The sequence below is a fragment of the Phacochoerus africanus genome, chromosome 1 (assembly GCF_016906955.1).
Source record: "Phacochoerus africanus isolate WHEZ1 chromosome 1, ROS_Pafr_v1, whole genome shotgun sequence".
Classification (NCBI taxonomy): domain Eukaryota; kingdom Metazoa; phylum Chordata; class Mammalia; order Artiodactyla; family Suidae; genus Phacochoerus; species Phacochoerus africanus.
This window is the reverse complement of record NC_062544.1, coordinates 190,669,085-190,689,147: the sequence shown is the minus strand read 5'-3', so window position 1 is coordinate 190,689,147 and position 20,063 is coordinate 190,669,085. Positions and strand designations below refer to the sequence as shown.

Here is a 20,063-nt window from a genome sequence, read left to right as displayed (position 1 = left end):
GTTTTTCAAAGTCTGTGAGTCTGTTTCTGTTCTGTAAATAAATTCATTGTATCCTTTTTTTGAGATTCCACATGTAAGTGATACCACATCTCACTCTAGTTTTTAAATGGCTGTTTTTAAGGAGGCAATGGACAATTTTCACCATGGCTTCTTATTAAAAAAGGAAGAAAAGAGTAAGGGAACTTAGAAACTAAAGGCCACAAGCAAAATGTAATTAATGTTTTAATATGCACATGAAAAAATACTCACTTTGTTTTTCAGAAGAGCGTGAAAGTGAGAAGCATATGCCGCCCCAAAATAATGCTGCTTCGGCCTATTGATTATTTTGAATTAAAGTTAACTTAAGAAACAGCTGGTACAAGGACACTCTGATCCTCCCTTGACTCCATGAGAGCAGGAAATAAACTCCCATGTGAAAGGGACCCTCCCTGTACCAGGAAAGTGGAAGGCATCCTTATTGCCAGAGAAGGAATTCAGGGCCAAAAAGAATGTGTAAACAAACCTTGTTGTCTTCTTCACTAATTTGCTACCTATGTTTTGTCCTCACAGATTTATTCTTTATTTGTCTAAAGGGTATAACAGCTGCTGGCTTTGGTGACATCTTTGAATCTCACGTTTTTATGGCCTTTCCTATATACAAAATTCTATTTATTTTTCTCTTGTTAATCTGTCTATGTCAATTTAATTTCTAGACCAGCCAAAGAATCTAGAAGGGAAGAAGGAAAAAGTTTTGCTCCCTCCCACAAGTATATTATGTCAGTCATGTAAAGCCACATTCTTTTGTTTGTTTTTGACTTCTTTGATTTTTTTTCTTTTTTTTGTTTAGTTGATTACAATTTGTGTGAAGTTCTGCTGTACAGCAAAGTGACTCAGTCATCCATATACATACATTCTTTTTCTCATATTACCCCCCATCATGTTCTGTCTCAAGAGATTAGACCCAGAGTTCCCTGTGCTATACAGTAGAACCTCATTGCCCATCTACTAATCCCAAACTCCCAGTCCATCCCACTCCCTTTCCCTCCCCCTTGGCAACCACAAGTCTATTCTCCATGTTAAAGCCACCTTCTTATTATGTAAAAGGAAACACACATTACATAAGAAGAAGCCAGAGTAATCTGTGAGCAGATCAGATTAATTTTTTTAAAAAAGATAGATTATCTAGCCAACCATGAGATAAAATTTGCTTTAATGATACAACTTTGTGTAAATTTGCCCCACTCTAAAAGGGTGTCTGTGGGTCCCTTGAGTTTTTTGTTATCAGCAAGTTAAAAAATAAATGTTAGTACCTTTTGGAGCATTAGCATAGATTTCAAAACAATTTAGAAATGTTAGTAATTAAGAAAATGACCCCATAAAAGTATGAGAATCAAGATAAAAACGATAAAATACAGATATGAGCCATGACAGACATTGCAGAATAGTGAATGGATAAGAAGACATTAGGCCACGATGTGTTTAACACTGAACTGGCAACCCGCAGCACAGATTAAATAATGAGCGCCCATTGGTGGGCACAGCCAAGAGAGAACAGAGAGCACATTGTTTCAGCTTGTCTATGTAATTTCAGACTAATTGCTTAAGTATAGGCTTCTGTCTTGTTTATAGCCAGAGGAAAATCAAACAGTTAAAATTATTCTAAGTCTTGTAATTCACCCCATCACCAATCAGAATGAAATAAAAGAGCTTTAAGCAAAGCATCCAAATACATTGTTAGCCCTGCCTGCAAATAGAAGCCTGAAGAGAAGCAGTATCTACCCTTCAGGTTCCACACTCACTCTTCCATCTTCTCCTGATTAAGTTCTAGCTAAGATGATAAGGGCTGGCTCCTCATCACCTGTCTGTGTGCAGACTAGGGCGGCAGATGCACGTTCCATACCTGGGACTGGCCCCGGGAGTAGTGTCTTCTTGGGCAGCAGCTTCCCTGAGGTTTCCGGCAGTTTGGCATCACCTGCCTTTTCCTACTCTTGGTGTTCGTGATGAGCTAGTGAGTGGATACCCGTGAAAGCACTTTACTGACACAAATGAAAGGATTCTATTTTTATTATTCTAGAGTGTGGAGTTGGTAGAGGAAGGAACACAAAATGAAAATCCTGGGTTTGAATCCTGGTCATCTCATACTATCTCCCCCTTTCTGAATATTTTTATTTTTTTTAAAAAATGTAATTAAAATGTGTTAGTTTCAGGTGTACAGCAAAATGAATCAGTCATAATTCATGCATATTCAATGCATAAATATATCCATTATTTTTTCCCAAGTAGGTTATTGCAAACTATTGAGTAGATTTTCCACTGCTATACAGTAGGTTCTCATTCAAAATTCCTTTAAGTGTCTTCCTCTGGTGTTTTTCTTTCTGCCTTAAATTAGATGGTCTTTGCTTCGAGGGTGTGTGCATGGACCCCTTTGACATTCTAGTGAAGCTGATGAATCCCCTTTCAGAATAATGTTTAATGCATTAAATCAAATGCATATATATAAATAACTAAAGTTAGAGGTTCCTGGTATTTTCTCTCCAAACATCTTTGTTGTAAAGCAGTTTCGTTGCACACCTAATTGGCCGTAAAGCAATTTTGCCATAAAAGATTAAAAAAACAACCTGGTTAACAGTTTGGTTTCAACTACTGTTAAATCAACTTGATAGAAAATACAGTGATGAGAAAACTTACTGATGTGTGAAATAAGACAGAGCAAAGCCAGATTGCATAGGATAGTAGAAAATGATAACATAACAGTTTGCAAATCCTTTGGTGAGCATGGTCCTTCCTTTCTCTCATTGGAATCAAATTTGCTAAGTTAGGGCAAAAGTAAAAGAGGTAGCTAGTAATACACAACAGTCTTTGAGAGCATTAATTATCAATTCTCTAGCTAATTTAGAAACAACAGCTTGTTTTGTAGTGCCAGCTTTACCAAATTTATCACGCAGTATTGGAGTTCCCATTGTGGTGCAGCAGGAACGAATCTGACTAGGAACCATGAGGTTACAGTTTCCATCCTGGCCTCGCTCAGTGGGTTAAGGATCCGGATTGCCTTGAGCTGTGGTGTAGGACACAGACGCTGCTCAGATCTGGTGTTGCTGTGGCCGTGGCATAAGCCGGTGGCTACAGATCCTATTAGACCCCTAGCCTGGGAACCTCCATTTGCTGTGGGTGCGGCCCTAACAAAAGAGAAATATCATGCCATTATTATTTGAAAGTTGCAGGCAAAAGAAGAATCAAGCTCCTATCTCCCCAAAAGAAATGGTTCTGTGATTCTTGATAAGTTTTGTGAAAATGGTGTAATTTTTTTGCTATTTGATAGTGGAGAACATGAAGTAGACTTTTGGTATTTGCGTAGTACGTGGCTTAGATGATTTGGTGAGATATAAGGACTGTCGTGGAACATTTAAATGTGGTATAGATATGACTACTTGACATATATGTTTATATATAGATAAATACCAGCATCCCTTGTCTGTTTGTTTTACTTCCAGGGGAATCTAAGGAGACTTCCAGTGGCTTTTTTTTTTTATACCCTGCAGAACTTATATTTAACTTTATATCTGGAGAAAGAAAGTGTCATTGCTTTCACTAAGAAAATATTTTAAACATTTAGTTATTAATTTTTATGTGCTATTATGTCTTTTTAAATGTCCCTGTTTTATTTTATTTTCATTATTTCATCTTTTACAGCAAGAATGGTCTTACAGCCAGTTAGTTGTGTGCTGAAAACTGCTCGCAGAAAACCTGCCTATGGCAAAAATACTAGAGATGAAAATTAGAATGCATAGGATTACAAAGGAAACCAACTAGATTGATATACAGTTATCAATATGCCAAAAAGTAATATAATATCTGTCTTTTTTTAATGCACTACATAACCAAGAACTAGTGGTAGGTTTAATAATTACTATAATTTTGAAGTAGCAATGAGTGGAAGAGATACTTTGAGGCATTCATAATGTGATATGAAGATATTTTTGATTTCTACTTATGACAAGTCACAGGTATGGCTAATTATACTGCAAATTATTGCCTATATTTGTGATTGAAGGGAATACTAAATTTTGGTTAAAGATGAGTAAAAATTTCCCTACCCGTGTTCTGAATTCTCTTTGGGATTCTTAAATGCCCCCAGCGTTAAAACTGCCATCTTTCCTCTTAGGCTACTGCCTTCCAGCTTCAGTCACCCTTTCTGTGCAGTGATTCCTAGATGGGTACCTCCTGTCCTTGCAGGGCACCAGAGCCACCAGACCTCTGTCTCCTGCAGCTCACTATACATACACCTGGGATGACCCACAGGACCTCACACTCAGCCTCCAAAAGCCAACTCCATGGCTTGTCCATCCCACCCACCCTCTCCTGCCAGCCTGCTTTTCCTCCTATGTTCCTGGCTCTGTGGATGGCATTAAGAACCTCTGATTAACAGTCCCAAACCTAGCTTTAATAAGTGAGTAAGTGAGCATGGCTGCTGCGAGAATTACTGCCCCACCCTCCTTGATAATGTCTGTGAAAGTAAAGATTTGTACGTTTTATTTATTTATAAAATTATTCTTTATTTTAATTTAATTTTTCTTATTTTTAAAGTTTTTATTTATTTTTTAATTGTTATTTCCCCAATACAATTTTTTTTTCTACTGTATAGCATGGTGACCCAGTTACACAAACATGCATAGATTCTTTCTTCTCACATGATCATACTCCATTGTAAGTGACATAGTTCGTAGTGCTACACATCAGGATCTCATTGCTAATCCATTCCAAAGGCAATAGTCTGCATCTATTAACCTCAAGCTCCCAATCCATCCCACTCCCTCCCCCTCCCCCTTGGCAACCACAAGTCTATTCTCCAAGTCCATGATTTTCTTTTCTGTGAAAAGGTTCATTTGTGTGTATATTAGATTCCAGATATAAGTGGTATCATATGGTATTTGTCTTTCTGACTTACTTCACTCAGTATGAGCGTCTCTAGTTCCATCCATGTTGCTGCAAATGGCATTATTTTGTTAAAAAAATTTATTTATTTTTAGGGCCACAGGTGTGGCATATGAAGTTCTCAGGCTAGGGGGTCAAATTGGAGCTACAGCTGCCAGCATACAGCTACGATTGCCACAGTAATGTGGGATCCAAGCTGCATCTGTGACCTACACCACAGCTTATGGCAGTGCTGGGTCCTTAACCCACTGAGCAAGGCCAGGGATCAAACCGTATCCTCATGAATACCATTTGGGTTCATTTCCACTGAGCCACAAGGGGAAGTGCTTTTTTTTTAAAATTTTATTCAAGTATTGTTGATTTACAATGTTGTACTAATTTCTGCTGTGCAGCAAAGTGACTCAGTTATACATATACATGTATTTTCTTTTTCACATTCTTTTCCATTACGGTTTTTCACAGGACATTGAATATAGTTTTCTGTGCTATACAGTAAGACCTTGTTTATCCATCCTGTATATAATAGTTTGCCTCTGCTAATGAAGATGTGTAGCTTTTAAAGTCCTGGTCTGCCCTTCCTGTTATCTGGAATGTTCTAAATTTCTGCTTACTTTACAGGGACTGGTTCCTCTTACTTCTCTTCCCAGCATGCACATCTGGTCACATTATGATTTCAAATCTCTTGGCAATTCCTCTTTGCCTCCGTAATGTGACATTGGAGGACTCTTGTCTCCATCACAGAATTTTCTTCTATCGGTTCCCCAGCCTCAGCAAGCTCCTTGTGGTCCCTCTTGTGGCCAGCTCCCCACTTCCCCCTTGGCCTTGGCAGGCTGAGTGCCTCTGCCTGAGGGTCCCTTACCTGTCCTATGTAGTAACAGGTCTCAGTTCTGTGTCTGCTTGGCTGGAAAGCCTTTCCCAACCTGTTCCTTCATGAGAATCTGGCAGGGTTTTACATGTGGTTTGCATGCATGTGGGAGGACAGAGTTATCAAAGTATGTGGTTAGCAGCACTGAATGACCTGGGTTCTAATCCCAGCTCCACTACTAGCAGTTTGGTCTTTGCAAGGTGCTTACCCTTTAGATGCCTCTGTTTTCTCATCTGTGAAACTGGTATAATAATGGAGTAGTGTGATTTAAATGAATTAATCTTATAAAGCACTTAAACCATGCCTAGCTTATAGTGAGAGCTTAGACATTAACTGTTATTATTAGTTTTAGTTTCAGAAATATGGCTTGAACTCATTTAAAAAATCCTACTATACTGTTGTTTTTGCAGGAGTTTTAGTAAAGATTGCAGTGTAATTTGAAACCCTGTTCTTTTTTTTAATTTAATTTTTTGGAGCATAGGTGATTTACAATGTTGTATTAGTGAAACCCAGTATTTAACTGTTCCTCAACTTCATTGAGGTTGATATCAGATGTCGATTTTAGGAAAAATAACATATGTGAGACAAAAAGAAATACTTTTTGAAAGAAAGAAAGATTCCTGGGGATACAACCTTTTAACAGAATGATGGAGACACCATCCTACCAGCAGTTAGCTGGTTGGGGATTTACCTATAGTTCTTCCATTTCAGAGGTTATATTGTTCTCACAGGAAATTTCTTTGCAGCCCTTTGGGTAAAGGAGAAATCAATATTATTTATCAGAGGACTTCTCTGGGAATGCAAATCATCATATGCTTGCAACCAGATCCACATAAAGGAGATGGTTTTGAATATAATTACTTTTTTTGTATTTTCATATCCTCTATAAATATTCCCCTCTGGGAGAAAAAACTTTTCATAATTACTACCACACATTGTATGTAACATTAATATGCTCCTATCACTGATCCTTTTCTTCCTTTTTGTTTTTCTTCCAACATCACAGTATTATATTCTGAGGTTTAACTATTTCAGTTTTTCCTTAATTTGGCCACCAGGTGGGGCACTGGCTCCTTTATAAGGTCTGGGCAGCACGGCTAGAGTTTGGTTTCCTCACTGAGATGGCTGACTTGCCCCTCCTCATTCTGAAGGGACCCCCTGGAGAAACTGTTGAGCCTTGTCTCTGGGAGTCGGTGGGGGAAACTGGTTGGGCCACTGTTAGATCTGAGGGAATCTCAGGGCTTTTCAGGCGTGATCTTGTTGGGTTAGTAATAATAGTGGCTTACATTTCATAGGTTTTGAGTAACTTGAATTTTGCCAGAAATACATGTAAACCTACTTGGCAACAAGTGAATCAAGTTTTCCTCAGATTATCTGGTCCCATCTTGATGGCTCAGAAGAAACGTTAAATGTGGCAACCTTGACTGTTATGTTAAACAGGTCTTATTTAAATAAAATAGAAATTGTGGAAGCAAACCGTTGCATTTAAAACTGTTCTTGGAGGTGAAAACTAGGGGAAAATTGTGTATAATGCGAATACTTAATGTTAAAAAGCAGATTATGAATTTTTACTTTTTCTTCAGCAATATGCTGAAACATTATTGACTTTTAAGATATCAATGCCTTAAGGAAATTATCAATTACATTTTTCTAGAATGAAAAACAAATTTAAATTTCTTGCTTTGAAACCCTCATAAGTCATAGTAAGTCCCAATTTAAACCATAAAAAAACTACAAAACTCCCAGCCAAATTTACCACCCCCCAAACTTTTAAATTTTATAATCTACCTGTAGATGGTAAAACTGAATTAGGAGTGATTACCAGATTTATAGACACTAAGTCAGAATCGGAAGTTAGAAGGCTCTTTGATAAGCATTCCTCTTAAACTTCATTTCTAGAGTTTAGTGATTAATTAGGTTTCATGCTTATGTAATGTATTATAAAAATCTAGAACTAGTGGTAGTATGTGACTGTGATTCTCAGAAATAATAATTTCATGTGTCCCTTTTAGGCAATGTGAAATTATAGTGCTATATGTTCCATCACCACCACTGCCAACTTGGGCAATAATATACAACTCGTTTCTTGGCCCTAAGGGAGGGCAGACTGTATTCTTCTTGTTTAAAATGAATGAGTTGCTTTAGTACAGCGACTGAGAGGAGAGAAGGGAGTGAGAGTGCTCTTTGTTTAAGTTGGTGTGTTGCAGTTTTCTTGGGCAGCAAGTATGAAAATGAAGCCCAAGCTTTAGCTCATTCTGCATGCGGATTTTCTTTCTCACAGCAGCCCAGTGTCTATTTAACTTATGGGAGTGGTTTCATGTTCATTACTAAAGCTTATAGGCTAAAGTGCTTTGTGGGCTTGGCTATGACTTAAGTTGCCTTTGGGGAGTCAGCCAGAAAACGGGGCTTGGGAACAGCCTGTCTGTGGACTCTCTGGGTAGTCAGTTTTTTCCCCCTCTCAGCTTTCAGCTGCTTTGGAGATTAGTTTCATAGTAAAGATTCTTTCTTTAAAGCAATATGAAGCGACTGCTTGCACAGGGGCACCAGGTTAGTAAATAACGTTTTGAACTTTCTGCTGCATAGGTCAGACTTTCTTTCTGTCCTCACAGGCGATAACATGACAGTCAGCAGTGTTTGTGCTGTTGCTGTATTCTTTTAGAAAATGAGTTCGTTGATCCTGTGGAGGTTTGGGGGTTATGGCTCTCCTTATAGCATATGCATTGTTGGACAGTAGATCATGCAGGTAGAAGCCGAGAGGAAATGACATGTATGTGCTGGATGTGCGGTCTAGAGAACAGTTCTTGTTTGTATGCATTCCCGGTTCCTTTTTCAGAATTACTTTCTTGGTGTCTCCCCATTATATCTTCTAGGAATAACTATGCTCTTAAACACAGTTAATTTTACTTTTTGGGACATTAAGCAGCAGCACATTGCACCCCAGCCCGCGGTGTCGACCCTCACACACTTGTGCATGCTTGCCTGATCCATCGTTTTTCTCTGGGCCCTACTGCTTATAGTGACAAGGAACCAGAATATCATTTCAATTTTCTCTTTGAAAAGTCTGGCATTTTTCTAGAATGCCTCAGAAAATACCTGCACGACCGTTGCTGTGGACAGAGCATACAGATGGATTAAACTGGACTGAATCCCTTCCCTTGTCGTCACTGTTTTTATTCTTAAGGGATTCCTCCCAATCTGAGATGACTCTAGGAACAAACACGACTGTCAAGACGGAGTGTGCCTTGTAAGGCATAAAAGTATCGCTAATAATATGAAAGTAAAATTAAGTCAATAAAGCAAAGTATCAAGGGAATATCTTCCTTAATTTCAGTAACTTCAACATCTAGAGAGCGATGTTACCTTTGTTCATTTGTCACGAAAGCAACCCAGCGTGAAATTGTTCCATAAGAGTAGTTCGATTTGATGGTGTTTTCAAGTTTGCAACACTTTATGAAGTAGATTGGCTTTTATGTTATTTTAAATATGCTTTAGTTCAAGGTAGGCACTAGTGTCTTAAAGTATATTAAGATGCTTCTATTATTGCCATTTTCATCACTTTTTTTTTCCCCCAAAGGGAAATACAGTGTTTCAGAGAGGGTCTGTTCTCTTATGTTCTCTTCTGTTGGAAAATATAAAATTGAGGGAGAAAGGAGACAGAAGTAGGTACTTAAAATTTTTTGAGGTGATTTGCTAAACTTTAAAGATCCCAGTCCCATCTCTGCCGAGACTGCAGTTGTAAAGTTATGGCTCCACGCCGTCTCAGAATTGCAAAATCGATTGTACTTTATCCCCCCAAGACACAGCTGTACAGCTGTATTATTGCCCGGGCCTCTGCAGATATTTCCTTCAGCAGAAGTCGTCAAAAAAGCAGAGATTGCTATGACTTGCTTAACATATGCCATTATTGCAAATAATATGCTATCATTAATTATTACATGCTATTAACTTAAATTTAAAGGAAAGCTTTTGTCAATTTGATTGTCGATCTACTTGATTTTAAAGGACAATGTTAAGATATTTTACGTGTTGATTTACTTGTTTGTGCTGAGTTGGCAGGGATAAAAGTCTTAAAAACTCACAAAGCTCATTTATGTCTGGTGGGTCTCAGTTTCTGTGTTCCCAAGTGCTTCACAGCCTTTCTTCTACAGATGATAACAAAACAAAATAGCACTGATTAGAACTAGAAATAATCAATGTGGCAGAGGACAAAATAAGAAGGGAAACTCCCTAAAAACCAGATTTTAGGGTTTTCCCAGAGAATATTCATTACAATAAGTTTCCTCCAAATACAAGGGGGGAAAGACTGTGCAATAGAATGCTGAAAATCTGTAATTTGGAATGGAAGCAAATCTTATTCCTGATTCTAGGCTTGGCACACACATTGCAACTCCTGTTCTCATCTTGCCAGACTGGTTTAGTTTTGCTACATCTCTGCCTTTTGGCTAAAATCAAACAGGGACAGGCATTTTTCCCATTCCCTATCATCTAATTTTAAGTTAAGCTTTGAGCCAATTAAATTTTTTTTTTCTTTTAGAGGCGCACCCCACGGCCTGTGGAGGGTCCCAGGCTAGGGGTCAAATTGGAGCTATAGCTGCCAGCCTATGCTACAGTCACAGCAACACCAGATCTGAGCAGTGTCTGCAACCTACACCACAGCTCATGGCAATGCCAGATCCTTAACCCACTGAGCAAGGCTGGGGATTGAACCTTCATCCTCATGGATGCTAGTCAGATTCATTAACCACTGAGCCACAGTGGGAGCTTGAGAGTCAACTAATCTTTACCCAGCATGCTTTCTTGCTAAGACTCAAAGTACTCTGGATTTCTCCTAAATCTCAGATGGCTATGAACATAGTTGATGATCCAGAAGCATGTGATCCTTATTTTCTTTTAAAATTAATCTAAGCTTCGAAGTGGGAGGCAAATCCTTAGGTAAATTATTTCAACATGTATTGGCCCACTCCAAACTCCTGAAACATCGGGAAGGTTGAATGTCAGTAGAAGATAAGGACTTGGAGGAAAAAAATCAATAACTAAGAGTCATTGTGCTATTAGGAGTGGGTTTTCTAAAGACTGCTAAACCTTGATAAATACTCGTCTGTTGGCCAGTTCCATTCACACCCCAGAAAGCTGTCATCCCTGCCTTCAGTCTTTGTTTTTGAGGTGCATGTTTTGGGAGCTGTTGGCTTTCAACCTGCAGTTTCTGGTTTTGTCAGATTTGTGTACCCCCCACCTCCCACCTTTACTGGTTCCTGCTCTTAACCTTGCTCATTGAAGATGCTGATATGCCTTGGTCTTGTGTTTACATATCAGAGAGTGGGCCAGAAAGCAAGGGAGATTGTGATGCCACCTGCTCCGGAAATTCACTATTTTAGTAATGACAGTAAGTGCTGACTTCCCAGAGGGACTACAAAGTCTGAGGTCAGATTCTGTTCCCAGGGCTGTCTGACCATGTACTTCCCCAGGTTCTTCTTTCCTTCTGAAGAACCCAGTTTAAGTTTGACCCTCTGGCATTGCTGGGGGTGATGGGATTCATACTCCTGGCAGGAGTAGTAGAGGCAGTGGTCAGAGTAATAATATCAACTCACACTCAAAAGGCATTTCCTAAGGGTAGTCCCTGTTGTCAGCCTCTTATTTAATCCTCACATCAACCTTTAAGAGGTCAATGGTCTTTATTAGCCCCATTTTACATTTGATAAAACTGTCCCAGGAAGGTTACATAGTTCATCCTAAATCATAGCATCTAGTCAGCAGTCATGGTATTGTGCCTCAGAGGGGTGCTGTGGTGGGAAAAAATGGTACGGGAAGTTGATGTCTTTGGGAAATATAATCCAATCTTTATTATTGATGAGAAGCAACCATGTGAATACTGACATCTGTGCTGCTCTTCTTGCTCAAAGATGCTTCTCTTGACCCACGGTCAGCCCATAAGGCATGTCCTTTGTGTTCTTTTTCCACTGGATGGGAGGTGAGCTTGTGCTCTGCTTTCTCACATGTTCTGCTGGTGACCAGTGACAAGAACCAGTGGCCAGTGGCAGGATATAGAGCTTGCTCATGGTCAGCAAACGAGACCAATGGTGAGCAATCCACATGGAGAATAAGCCTATAGCTTTGAAAACTGTCTTTTAACTACATAAGCTAATCTTGGAACTTTTGAGACTTCTTCAGGCCAAAATAATAAAACCACTAAGGGTAGGAACTTGGATCTTTTGATTGTTTAGCTTTAATTTGCCCTGTATGAGTGTCCTCTTTATTCCTTCCCAGTATGATTTCCTGCTGATAATCAAAGGTCTTGTTATTTTGTCCATGTTTGAAGGCTTTCTGAGACTTAAAGGAAAGCCGAGAATATGAGATATGTATTTCCTTTAAAAACATAAGTGTGTATTTGAAAATGCTGGGCAAATAACTTACTCTAGATTTGCCCAAAACTTAAACATGTGACAAATATATAAAAATACAGTTATAGGTTAAGGAGTTAAATTTTTAATTTGAAAAAGAAAGAAAAGACATCAATAAGAATCCTGGTCTTTGTATGGGGTAGCACTTTCTCTTCCTAAAACCAGTTGAGGAAATTATAAAAGGAAGAGGGCAACAGATTGCAGTTTTCCAGTTAGGTAGGAGTATAAAAAATTTAACCACAAAAATAGAAATTAAAGTATTATTTAGTATCATAAAAAGTCAGAATTAATCAAAACATACAGTGATAGAAGAAAACTGCATGCTGGACCATTATGCAACTATTACAATTTTAATCATGAAAAATTAAGAGTAGGAAGAAATAGTGATGGTAGATCTTTCAGTTAAAACAGTGGATTTCCAACTTCCGGTTGTGCCTGAGCAGTTAACGAACCCGACTAGTATCCATGAGGACTCTGGTTTGATCCCTGGCCTTGCTCAAGTGGGTTAAGGATCCTGCATTGCCTTGAGCTGTGGTTTAGATTGCAGACACAGCTCGGATCCTGCATTGCTGTGACTCTGGCATAGGCTGGTGGCTACTGCTCCGATTGGACCCCTAGTCTGGGAACCTCCATATGCTGCGGGTGTGGCCCTAAAAAGACAAAAAGACCAAAAACAAACAAACAAAATTCCTGTCTTGGAGTTACTGTTATTGCTCAGTGGTAATGAATCTGACTAGTATCCATGAGGATGAGGGTTCAATCCCTGGCCTCAATTAGTGGGTTAAGGATCCAGCGTTGCTGTGGCTGTGGTGTAGGCCAGCAGCTACAGATTCAATTCACCCATAGCCTGGGAACTTCTGTATGCTGCAAGTGCATCTCTAAAAAGACAAAATACATAAATAAATAAAATAAAATATTCCTGTCTCCATGTGTTTTGTGCTTCTGGAGACAGCAGGTGTGCTTGAGGAGTCATCTTAAGTTAATAGGGATTTAGGAATCGTTTTAAAGGTGACAACTTCTGGCAGTTTTAGTTTTCTTCATATGATTTCCAGAATATTAATATTTAAAAATGATTCCATTATATTTGAAAACATAAAAACTATTAATGGAGAGGGAAAAATTAAAATAAGATGTAGCAAAATATAAGTTAACACCACGAGTAATCTATTTAAGGTGGTAGCTCTAAGAATGACATTTTTTTTTTTTTTTGGCCATACCTGTTACATGTGGAAGTTCCTGGGCTAGGGATGGAATCTGCACCACAACAGTGACTTGAACTGCTGCTGTGACAACGCCAGTGTGTCCTTAACCCACTGCACCACAAAGGAACGCCTCTAAGAATGATTTAATTTCCTCAAATAGTTGGTAAGTTTAAGGTTTCCTTTAAGGAGAAATTTATTATTTTTATAATAAACATTAAAATAGCTTAGGAATGACAGGTTAGAATATTAATTTTTGTAAGGGAGAGGATGTTTTTACTATGGAGAACAATTATTTCGTTGCATTTATACATTATTTTAGGAAACTGTCTTTTGATTTTTATGCCCCATTTTTAATATTTTATTTTATTTTATTTTTGCTTTTTAAGGCCACACCCACAGCATATGGAGGTTCTCAGGCTAGGGGTCTAATCAGAGCTGTAGCTGCCAGGCTACACCACAGCCACAGCAACTCGGGATCCCAGCCGTGTCTGTCCTACACCACAGCTCACGGCAACACCAGATCCTTAACCCACTGAGCGAGGCCAGGGATTGAACCCGCAACCTCATGGTTCCTAGTCAGATTTGTTTCCTCTGTGCCACAATGGGAACTCCCCACTTTAAAAATTTTAGTCAGATGTTATAGCTAATCAAATTATTATTTAATAAAGGATGTGGGAAGAAGCTCACTTGGAATGCTTGAAACATTAGTCCAGGAAAGACACTTTCATGATGTCTTTATAATGCTTCTTTGGTCCAGGAGGAGTTGCTGATGTTTAATTTAGAATGTGACAAGCCACCATACTGAGACGGTCCTTCAAAGATATGACTTGACTGGGTTAATGGAAGTTAAAGAGATTCTTAGAGTAGTTGGCTTCATTCTTCCTCTTCCTTTTACAGATGAAGTCACTGAAGCCCAGAAAGATTGAGTCCCCAGGGTCACATGGTTCTAGTCGATTTGATTGGAGTCTTTTGGGGTCTTTTGCGGTCTTTGATTCCCCTATTGCTATTTCATTTTGTCCACTTACAACTATTTTAGTAATGAAAATGAAATCATATTTCCATTTTTCCTGGGTTGGTAAAAATCAAAAGCTAATACCATTCAGCAACCTAATGACACTAAAGAGGCTGAAGACTCATTAGGGCGTCTAAGGAAAACTTAGCTTCATAGGCATCATCTTTATTCTCATTGTTGTTCGAACATTTTGTTCTTGAGTAAAGGCTTACTTAACGCACATCTGGTTTCTGTGTTTGTTCTGGAAGACAGCAGCCACAGAGGGTGACTAGAGATCCCTGGATACTGAACCTTGGAAGTTGTTTCTTAACAGCTTTATTGAGATTGTATGATTTACACATCAAAGCGTACAATTCCACATTCTTTGGTATATTTACAGAGTTGTGTAACCGTTACCATAATCTAATTGTAGGAAATTTTCAGCACCCTCCCCCAAAAGAAACCTTGTACCCGCTCTTCCTTCTTCTCTCATTTCATTACACAGCCCTAGGCAACCACTGTTCTACTTTTTGCATCTTTAGATTTGCCCATTCTGAACATTTCATAGAAATGGAATCATCGACTAAGTGAGAAAGCTGGAACTTTTGACTTGTTGCTTAGGTGAACATGACTTGGTTATTCTGTGGGCCCTTTCTTTTCAACAAGACACTGTTGAGAAGACCAAATGAATTTAGCATTGTCACCTGTTTACTAGATCAAGTGGCTTATTTTTTTTTTATGGAGTCCCTGTATTTAAGATTCAAATAAAAATATTCAGTATTCAAATCTTAAAATATATGGGAGTACATATCATTAATATGTTGTAGGCTATGGTGCAAAATTGTTAGGTTAGACCGCTGCTTTTTAGTTGGGACCTTGAGTGAATTACTTGGCTTCTCTGACTCAATTTCCTTATCTATGAATTGGGGATTATAATACTAGTACTTACCTTTTAGGGTTATTAAGAGTATTAAATGAAATACTGTATATATAAGGTCTTCTAAGGTGCCTGATGCATTATAAATGTTAAGTGAATGATACCTATTGTTGTTATTAGTGTCGTTTATAATACTATAGAAGGTTGTTTTATTTCATTTTTTTTCTGACTTCATCTGTGTCCTACTAAGACTTGCGTTAGCTTGTAAACATATTTTCATACCATTAAACACACACATACACACAGGAATAAAATAAAACCAGGGATGATAAAGTTAGAAAGATAATGTCAGAGAGAATAGTAATAACATTTATATAGCAGGTTTTCAACATATGGTGATATATCAGGTTAGTTCTTTAGTGTCTTTCCTAGTGGGCTGAGGGAATGTTGCCTGATCAGAAATGGGCAGAGACAGTCAAATGAGAGCCCCAGGTTGGCACCTGAGAGGCACCTTGATGGTCTCTAATCTACCTTCATACCCCGTGCATGAGACAGTGCCAGAGATGACAACTTGGTGTGATCTTGGAACTCACAGTATGAAGGTGAGTTCATCATCTCATAATATATGTATAGCTACTATTTATTAAGTACTTACCACAAGCTAAGCAAGAATTAGAACCCAAAATGACTCCAAAACTATGTAATTATGAAGGAAACTCGTCTACCCAAGCAACCAGTTTCTTTGTTAATAGTTCTTTTTTTTCCTAGTTCTTCATAATAGTTCTTAGTTAATAGTTTTCTAATAGTTCTTGCATGTATTAATCTGAAATGTACACTCTCATTGGTACCCCCCCCATTCCACTTCTCAGAGTGCCTTTTACATGTGGAGAAGCACACACCTAATCAGATAGTCCCCCAGATATCAGAAAAGAATTATTATGGCCCTCACCCTCACTCTCTTGCAAGAATATTTGTATTGTTCTTTAGATTACAGAGTCCAACACACTGTAACTGTTCCTTTTTCGTGGAATGTGTTTTTCACTTGAGTATGCTCAGTGAACTCCTATCTGGTCTTGAAGATACCTTTCCAGTGTGCCTTTCCAGCAGTAACCTTCCCCAACACCCCTCACCCCCAGGTTGAGCACTCCCTGGCGCTCCTCCTGCACTTCTCTTCACACGCTGGGAATTAGCTGTCAAAACCTGTCTCCTCCCTTGGACTGTGAGCCCCTAATGAGAGCTGTTGACCTTTATGCTCCTGGACTCTCTGCTAGCACCTGACACGTAGTAATTACTCAACACCATGCAAGAGAGAATTTTGATCTTCTCTCATATGGATTCCTGAGTGTAACTGGTGTTACAGAGGTATCAATGATAGAAATGTCTTAAGCAAAAAAAGTCTTTGACTCCCTGAGGGCTGAGCCATAGCCTATGGCTTCCCTTGTACCATATGTAGCATCATCTGGGGAAAAAGACTGTGAAGCTCATCAGTGGATTACTGTGCCATTCGTTTTTACTTGGTAGAAAGAAGTATCCACTCATCACCACTAATCGTAAGCAAGGTACGTTTTTGTTGGGAAAGGTTGATACCCATCACCTTTGCTCAGAGAGACTTAGATAAAATGGTTGTAATACTGGCAATGTAGTTGAATCACAAAGTTCACAGTAAGCTTAATACCAGTGTTTGAATAAATGTTGATAAGAAGATATAGTCCAAGGTTACGCTTTTGTTTTAATCTGGGATCTTAGCAGTTCTTCATAGAGTATGGATGGAGGTTTTTCCTTAAAGCCTGGATATAGGGTTAGAAAAAGTATGTAACTGGGGCAGGAAGGGAGCTGGCCTATTGCTGAATGAAAGAATGTGAATCTCACCAAGGCTTTGCTGTAATTCATAAAACTGATCCACACCTTACACGGATTCATTAGGGCCCAGCTAGAACATTCTTTGTGGAGTAGTTCAGGTGCCATACTGCTTCTGAGTTTGAACCTGTCAGTCTTTATCCAAACTGTGTCTTTACCTCCCATGTGAACTGCTACAATACCAGACATCTCCTAAATCCATCTTTTCCTCCCTTCACTTTTTGCTGGTTTTGTGAAGCTTTTCCCTAGATAGTGGAGTCTAAGCTGGTGGAGGCCTCAGGGGCCACTTTTGCTCTGAGTGGTCTCCAGAGGTCTGGCCTAGGTTTGGAGAAAGAAGAACCAGGCATGGCATTTAAAAGGTGCAGCCTCTGAGACAAAGAAGGAGGCTTTCTGGAGAGTGCTGACATGGCACCATCCAGGTGCTGATGGAGCACTTCCTGTTTTAGGAAGCCATCCATTCACTAGGGCCCTTTCACTCCTAGAGAGCTCAAAGTGTTAGGAAGTTCTCCTTTATGCTGATGTGACATGGGCCTCTTGAGAATATCCATCCCTGTGTTCCACCTCTGTCCCTGGAACCATAGAGGAAACATCTACTTTCATCCATAAGTCGTGATATATACAAAACTCTTCATTTTCATTCAGCCTAAAAACTCCAGATAGTTGCAAGTGTTCCTTGTGATATCACATATTTTAGACTTCTCCAAACTGGCCCTGTTTTCTGAGTATCCATGGTTTGTCTTTGTTCCATGGCCCTCAGACTGAATACAGTATTCCAAGTGTAGACTGACTAGCAGGCTAGGATTATTAGCTCCTTTCCTGGGTCCTGCTCTTCTGATAATGTATACTAAGAGTGCATCAGCTCTTAAAAAATAATGTTAACATGTGCCATTGTGTGTGGGGGGGTGCAGATAACTATTTTCAAGGCAATGTGTTGAATTGTATTATATATGTTATGTCATTTAATCCTTATAACAATACTGAGATTGGTATTACTATTGTTATTTCCTTGATTCTAAGACATTGTTGATGGCAAGATACATCATCAATTAAATTTCAGCTTTTCAGGGAGAAAATAAAGGATGGAGATTGCCATCACATTAAACGTAGACTTAAAATGCAACAGTCATGCCAATTTTAGAAAAGTTAAAATGTGTGTTGGGGAAAGGGGGGCAGAAAGCCCATTTAAGAATCAAGGAACTATATCTTCATTCTGTAAATGAGGAGCCCAAGCTTAAGGGATCTGAGCCACTTGCTACAGTCTGTAGAAGGGAGAACCTATTCAGACCCAGCTTTGCTGACTGGGGTGTGTGCTCCCTCCACTCTTGTTACTCCCTCCTGAGGAGCCCTGCAGGCCTCTCTCTCTGCCACTCAGCAGTTGAGTGACATGAGCACATTGCTAATCCCTCTCTACACCTGTTTCTGAATTTGTGATGTGCAGATACTATGAAAACCTACTTTGTAGGATTATTGCAATAGTTAAATTATATAATATATGAAGTACTTTTAGTAAGTGCTTGCTAAATGTTAGCTGTTGGTGATGATAATTCAGAAAGCATTTATTGAACACTTACTGTATGCCTGGCATGTGGGTGTGTAAAGATTCAAAGGCAGCTTTTAACTTCAAGAGATTGAGTTGGTTTGGGGGGCAGTCCCTGGAGTTGAGATTAGACCTAAAACGTTGGCTCTGTGGCCAGTATTCTTCCTGCCTAATTCATTGGCTGTTTCTTATGTTGGATAGCCATAATCAAGCTAACATGGTTTCAGACAACTTTAAGTAAGTGAAACCCGTATGTTGAGTCACAATGGATTCAACACGAGACTTAAAACCAAAACTGAGTTATATTTGGTTCTGTGGGTTTGAGCAAGTTATCTCTGAGGATAGAAATTAAAGGATAGGTTTTTGTTTTGTTTCATATCAGCTGAATTGGTTTGCTTAGTCAGCTGAAACTGAGTGAGATCAGAGGATAAGCGTAGTTAATGTCTATTTTGGTGAATCATATTCTGAGCATACACCTGTCTTCCACTTTGGTGTCTACCTTTTAACATGATTTCGAAAGACTCTGTCTTTGCATTAATTAATTTGTTTTTCTAATAGAGACTAAATAATTGTATCCTGCATCTTTTCAAACAAGCACTCAGCACAAAGTCATGTGTGCTTATGAGGAGCTGAGTACTACCACTTTTTTATTTATCTTTTGAGCTTTTCTTGGCAACTCTGTCTTGAAAAGGAAATGATCACTGACCCAGAATTTGTCTTTTCTTTAATAGTTTTTCTAGGTATTGAGACTTGCATGCTTTTTCTGAGCTTATAATAGTTCTCTTTGTGATACATACTTTTGTAATTTCTTTGAAAGATACTGGTTTGGCAGAAACTTCCTGATGTGACTATTAGGTTTGTGAAAACATAATGATCTCACTGAGCAGAGTGTTCTGATAGTGAAAACAGTGGAATTAAAGCAAGATTCAATGTGGAAATTGACAGATTGCTTTCTTTAAGTGTTTTGACAATGTCTTTTACCCTTGTCTTTTTGCTTATAAGTAGCAGTTTGTCTTTTTGTTATAAGAAACATAAAAATGATTTTGGCTGATGGTTATTCTTCTATAAGATCAAGGAAAACTGCCTGCTCTTCCTCTGAGGATTGATATATGTTGATTGATTTTTATAACTCTCCTTACTATTCCTATGTCTTAGCAGATTTTTTTTCTGTCTTTTTTTTTTTAGATGACCGCACCCACTGCATATGGAGGTTCCCAGGCCAGGGGTTGAATCGGAGCTACAGCTGCTGGTTCTCACCACAGCCACAGCAACGTGAGATCCGAGCTGTGTCTGTGACCTACACCACAGCTTATGGCAACGCCAGATCCTTAACCCACTGAGCAAGACCAGGGATCGAACCTGCAACCCCATGGTTCCTAGTCAGATTTGTTTCTGCTGTGCCATGACAGGAACTCCAAGCAGATT

General features: G+C 38.9%; 1 protein-coding gene across 4 annotated transcripts in view; it reads left to right on the top strand.

Annotated features, from left to right (window-relative positions):
• The window catches only part of PLD1 (phospholipase D1), a 218,728-nt gene that overhangs the window by 41,047 nt on the left and 157,618 nt on the right, over positions 1–20,063 (top strand). For 2 of the 4 annotated variants that reach the window (XM_047786531.1, XM_047786522.1), the window contains exon 1: positions 8,177–8,323. The exons of the other annotated variants lie outside the window; for them this stretch is intronic. The gene's annotated coding sequence lies outside the window, so the exon portion shown is untranslated. Of the gene's footprint in view, positions 1–8,176; positions 8,324–20,063 lie in introns of those variants that run through there. 4 annotated transcript variants of the gene reach the window in all.